Consider the following 6,856-nt stretch of genomic DNA (forward strand, 5'->3'; position numbering starts at 1 on the left):
ACCATGAACATAATTGAGTGTGTTGTGTGTTTGTGTTCATGCCCGTGTGTAAGCATATGTGTGTTTACTCTTCAGTTTGTGTTGAGGTGTAAAAGCATCATTTTGCTGTTAGTTTGATTTGCACAGTCTCTGACTTCTGTTAAGGGAGGGAGTGTCAAGTTGTCGGTAACAGTCCCTTAACACACACAGTATATCGATACTGAGGTTTAGCTTTGAGAGTTTCCTTGAGCCAGAGCTTATGACAGAGTCTCATCATGTCCTGCTAATGAGCTCAGGCTTCGTCTACAGCAGCTGTTCGGTCACACTCAGCCCAACATCCGTAGTTTGCTGTACGAATATGACTTTAAAAATTAGTTTGACAATTTAGGAGGCATGCTTGTACTGCGTACATGCCAAGAGTCAGGCAGGTAGATAGAGAAGAATCATACCCCTCTCACTGTTCAGTAAATATGAAGCTAAGACCAGCAGCATGTTTTAGTCTGCGATAAGGATAGAAGTAGTTTTTTAAGGCTGTGCTGTCCAATCACGTTAAGACACAGTGCTCACAGTTGGAAGGGGGAAGTGTTGCACTCAATGGTTCACTTCATTGGAAATGTAACTTCGCGAACTGTGAAACTTACCAGCAGTGAGCATTTAAACGTTAGTGCTGTAATTCTGTACGGTATTATTCATCAGTATTATTGCTAAAACAATACAGGCTATAAAATGATATTAAGGCAGCCATTTGCAATAAGAACAAAGTATAAAATATTAAACCTTTTTCAATAATTATCAAGAGCTAGTTCATTTTGAAGAGTGACTGAATCCAAAAACAGTTTAGTGAAACTTTTTTCATTCTAAATATTCTGTTACACCTGTGATGGACTGGGGACCTGTCCAGGGTGGACCCCTGCCTTTCACCCAAAGAGAGCTGGGATAGGCTCCAGCAAGTCCCTGGGACCCTGGTTAGGACTGAGGGGGTATAGATGATGAATGGATGAATATTGTGTTACAAATATGCATAGGAACTGCCCTCTACTGAAACCCAGCTACTGCAATTGAATTTTGCTATTGGCTGAGCTGGTGGCAGGTGACGTATATCGTTTTCGTCACCAACCGCCTCCTACAAAACTGCATCTCTCGCTGATAGACTGTTGCGAGACAGGAATAAGTCGAGTGATAAAGTAGTTAGGCTGTTAGCATAGGTTATTTTAGTATGAATTTATAGTGTTTAGTAGGTTTGTTAGGGATGTCATATAGTTAATAGGTTGGTAGATGTTTCCAGCCTTAGTAGTTGCAGTTTAGCATTAGGTCTTAGTTTAAATTTTCAGCTAATGCTAAGTCAGTTAAGAGACGTTAAGTCCATTGGTGTTAATCAGCTCCAGCTTCGGGCATTACTGGACTCTGGAGCCAACGTCTCGAATTGATGCAGTTTCAGACCACTGTCCTCCACCACACAGCCTTATTCCCCCAAGTCAAAAAAGTCTCTGTAGCATATGTGCTCCGTGACTGTGTCACTGTCAGCTCCTTCCTCACACGTCCACAGTCTCAGCCAGGGCTGGACTGGGACAAAAAAATCAGCCCTGGCATTTTGGCCCAGACCGGCCCACTACATAGGATCAAAATACTACCCATCTTTGCACGCCCTTGAAAACGTATACCAACTCCTATTCCATAAAAGCACTAAAGCCATATAATAATAGGGAGGGAAAGTGAGTTATTTCACAGCACTTTGCAGCGTCTGCTTGAAGAGCCTGTCTCTTTTTTCTCGCAATTTCTCTGCGCCTCCTTTCTGTTTCTTCTCCATCTCTCTGACTCTCTCTTGACTATTTTGACAGATACACACTGACGCTGCTCACACAGAGCCCAGAAGGGGAGTTGTTTAATGATATGATTGGGTCAAGCCCAGTGTCAATTTAGAGAAGAACCAATGGGCTGCTGATTAAATGTCTCATGGGCCGGTCTGTCTGGAAAAAAAAAAGACAAATACATTACACAGCCACAAAGACCACAGCGCCATCAACTAATTAGGCAGAAAAAACTATAGGCTGCTAAGAGTTTATGGGTCGCTCTGACAAATATCGTCTGAGAAGATTTATCAGCCCGGCCCAAAAAGTACATTGGCCCAGCAGGAAAATACCCGGTCTGCCAGATGGCCAGTCCGCCCCTGCTCTCAGCCCCAGGTCCTCTGCAGTAAGAAGTGAGGCTTTGCCCCTGGCAACATGGCGGTTGCGGCATGACGAGGTTAACACATACCTGTGAGCTTGCAGGTGTATTGTCTCCCCATACTATACCATCATTTGTAGGTCAACAAACACAAGTCACTGATTTATCAAGCTCATGTATGTTGTATTCAGTGTAGGTGATTAACATAGTTTCCACGTTTTGTCTATGGTATGCAGTCATAACAAACACATCGCAGCACGAATTAAAGGGATTGAGGAATTAACTGACCAATAATGCCCAGTGTTGCAGACACTGGTTCACACCCAGAGGCAAAGCAAACCAATCAGTAGCTTTTTACAACTTAAAATGACAAATCTATGGATGTGTCAAATAAAATGATCTATTACAGACATATTATTGGACAACAGTAGCTGTCAATATGTCAATAAAACCATGTTTGTGGTAGAAGTTTGGGGCTGTTTTGTTGAGATTTTGGATTATGCCATAGCCACACTGGAGTCACTCCTTCGTAATTTGGAGCTATGATGCCATGATTTGATGCAAACATTAAAGACATGCTGAAGGGCTGACAGGCATGAATTTCACTCTTAAATCTCAAGAAAAACAAGACAAACAAAAAACATAATAAAGTTTTTTCTGTGTTTAAAACTTCCTCAACTTGACTGTGGTAGAACAAGGAAAGAAAAAAAACAATGCAAAGTAAAACTCCAGTCTTTTCAATAAGACGATGAGCATGCATGATCTCCAAAGCATTTAGGAATAATGAACAGGTTACACTTTAAACATAACAAATACAGGTGGAAATGCAAAAAAAAAAAAAGTTAAGGGCTTGAGGTTGAAGAACTAGCTTTATCATTAAGTATTATTATCTTTCAAGCTGCTATTCTCACATTGATATGAATCTAAATCTACCTCTAACTTCAAAAATGAAGGATCTAAACTATGGAATGAACACACACACTGGTGGTCTCTCTGAATTCTGAGAAACATAAATGAATAATATGACACTGGCTTTGTTGAAATTAACAAAATTCATCTATCTGAACCTTTAAAGTGCAAAAAATAATGTTATTCCTTGTGTGTAATACAAACATACACCAACCACAAAGAAAACATGAAAAATCAAGAATTTATGGATTTGCTGGTGGGCATATTTCGTTACCTACGGCTGCTTCCCCCTATTGATTTCTTTATGCTAATCGAAGCTAACTGGCTGATGGTTTCAGCTTCATATTTACTATACAGACATGGAAGTGATACCAATCTTCTTAGTTAACTCTTCAAGACGCCTATTTCCAAAAATATCGAGTCATTTGTTACATTTTTATTGTGAATATTTCTATGTGGAAAATGCTTTTGAAATGTAGGTGAATGTTGTTGCTGTTTTACGACCATATGTGATATGTGTGTGTTATCTGTGCCTTACGTTATCTTTCTTTTTATTTATTTGATTTTTGTGGATGACACAGTTTCCCTGGTTTAATCTGAGCGAGCTACGTGAACATGTTGATCTGCGATACAAACAGCAATCTGATGAAAACCTCTCCAACACAGGAATCCATGCAAATCGTATTACTCACTTTCTGAAATGCAGACGGTCACTGAGGACAGCGACTATGAAGCTTTGTATGTAACCCGCTGTAACTCCTTGCTGTAAATAAAAGCCCCCAAAAATGGAGAATGAGGTTCATTCTGTTTGGAGAGAAACAGACAACAAAAGCATTTTAACGTGTTTGCATCTAGAAAAATTATAAACATGTTGCTGTAAACAAATTATCATATTTAACAAGTCTAATTTTTCATGCTTAGATGAGTAACATGTAAAACACATCTAGAAGAGAGGTTCATAATGCCCTAATGATACACCTAAAATAAAATGTGTTAAAATGCATAGCAGAGACTGTATTATCCAAACAACTGGCACAGACCGAACGTCGAAGCCTAATAGCATGACTGTAACCTGGATTTGGATGTCAGTTTTCTAATCAATTCGTCATTCTTGTGCTGTGATTTAAAAAAACACCCCGATGTCGCATATTAGACACAGACATCCCCCCTGTGCCATGCTGCATCTTACTGTGTGTGGTTTCTGGCGCTGTTACCTTTTGTTGATGAGCAGTGTGGAGTCATTGTTGTCACTGTACTTTGCAAGCTGAGTTCTGTGTATTTGTTGTGTATGAAATCAGCATAGATTTTTCTCTGCCCTTGAAGACCTCGAAACACAATAAAACAAAAGAAAAGTCAGGACCAGTTTCCTGTTCCTGATTCAGATTAAAACTCGAGCTTTCTGTTTTCTATTTGTTTTTTGGGGGGGGTTTTTTGTAATTCTCTCCTTTTACATTATAGGAAAATAATGTACTTCCTCACATCTGCTCAGTATTTTCATTACTATTATCATCAGGATTTTAGCAGCATTTACGTCTGATTCAATTTATCTTAGATCCAGTTTCAAGTATTTATTAAAATGCAGCTGGAAAAAAAAAAAAGCTGCATTGAGGAGCACGAATATGTCCAGATGTTACAAGAGACAAATTAACCTACGTCCTATAGCTCCACTGAATAATTAGCTATGTCAGTCTGAATTCCTTTCAAAACAGCTCTTACGCCAGTGCAGTGTTCAGTTTATATACATATAAACATTATGCTAGTGCAATCAAAAAATTAACATGAAGGGGATTTACAATAAACCGTCTGTCCCCAGATCTGGAAAATACTTCAGAAAATGAGTTAACGGTGGTTATACTATACTGAATATTCTGCTGTGTTAATTACTGCAAAACAGAAGACAAACATTAATTATTTTGCATGTATTTGACTGTAAACTACACATTAAAGGTTGAATGTACATATCTACGCCAAAAAGTCATGGAAATCTGTTCACAGCAATGGTCCAAATGACACCTGACCCCTACAGCGCCTGGACAGGCTGACACTGAACCACAAATCTTTTGGTGTTGTGAGAATTTGTAAAATGCATCAGATGCATTAAAAATATCAGTGTGAGTAAGATCTCTGACATAATTTCAGATTTCTTCTTTCTTTTCTCAGCACATCTTTTAGAGAAGTAGAACCTGTGTGTAAATTTAAATTGCATCAACCAATACCATGTTACTTTGTGGACATAGTCTCTTCAGACTTATTATAGGTTTTGTGAAATCCTCTGATTCCATAATTAAAGTTTTGGATGTCTGAAATCACCTCCAGGGGAGAGTTGAACACAGAGACTAAATGGACAAATGCACTTGATATAATAACTATTGAAATATCTGATTATAGCAACCTGTTTGAACGCAGCTATCCCCTTCAGAAGATGTGCTTCTGAACCTGCTCCTTCCACCCTCAGCGAAGGTGCCCTGTTAAAAATGAAACACTGGCTGAAGTTCTCATCTCACCAGAATAAAAACAAGGACATGGAGCTTTAATTAAAGGTGAGATGTAATACTATTCTCTGGATAAGGAGGTTCTTGCTGGATGTGGTGCAGACGGGAGGTTTGGGAGATGTTGGACTGAAGCGAGTTGGTGGGGTTGTATCTTAGCAGTGTGCCCCCCCCCCCCCCCCCCCCCCCCCCTCCTGAGTCCCAGTGCTCCCTCCTAGCAGATTCCAGCGTTAAGTTAATTGGACAGGGAGAGAGAGAGCTGAGGAGGGAGGCATTCGGCCCCATTAGCAATCCCCCTGTGGAAGGCTGAGCCGAGAGGATCACAGAATCACAAATAGCAGGATTAAAATAATCAATAGGCTTCACTCTCTCTCCTTCAGCACAGACGGGTGCACCACACACACTGTTACACACACACACACATTCATGAGCAAGCACAAAAAACACAGACAGTGAGGAATACTAGCTCAATGAGCGCTACTCTCTTCAGTGTTGTCTGTGGACTTTTACAAATTAGCCTGGGTCATGTAAGATTCACACACACACACACACACACACACACACACACACACACACACACTTCTTCTCTGTTAATGAAGGTTAATTTGAGCCTCTGACTAAATGGGGACCAGGAAAAAGGTCAGAGACGTGAAAACAGTCTGACATGTCTATATTTTGCTAAGTTATTTTTCTACTTTAATATCTGCTGCATTTACAGTTTTTATGACTTATGCAAAAGTCTGTGGTTACTTAAATTCTTATAGGGGCAAAATGCTGTATTTTTGTGATATTATAATTTATGGGATATAATTCCTAGAGACCGCCGACTGTTTGCTATTAGATCATGATTATCTTTCTGTAGAAGCCTATACTATTTTATTTATTTTTCTTTCTTGTGACATGTGGCACATATGACCTGTCCAGGGTGGGATAGGCTCCAGCAGATCTCTGGGACCCGGGTTAGGAATAAGGGGGTACAGATGATGGATGGATGGATGGATGGATGGATGGATGTTGCACATATCAATAAACTGTGTACCATTTTTAGAATTGATTTGATTAATTAATGACTAGTTGATCACAGAATAATAATAAACGAGGCTGATAATTAATTGCAATTTCATAATTTTCAAGGAAAAAAATGTGATAATGCCAAACATTCTCAGGTTTTCAGATGTGAAGTTTTACTCATATTTTTGTCAAAAATTATTGCAAACTGAATATTTGGGCTTTGGATTGTTGCTAGAAGACACCAAGAACGTTGAAAACATCTCACTTTACCCTGGAAGTTCTAATGGGTATTTTTGTTTTGT

The sequence above is a fragment of the Mastacembelus armatus genome, chromosome 5 (assembly GCF_900324485.2).
Source record: "Mastacembelus armatus chromosome 5, fMasArm1.2, whole genome shotgun sequence".
Classification (NCBI taxonomy): domain Eukaryota; kingdom Metazoa; phylum Chordata; class Actinopteri; order Synbranchiformes; family Mastacembelidae; genus Mastacembelus; species Mastacembelus armatus.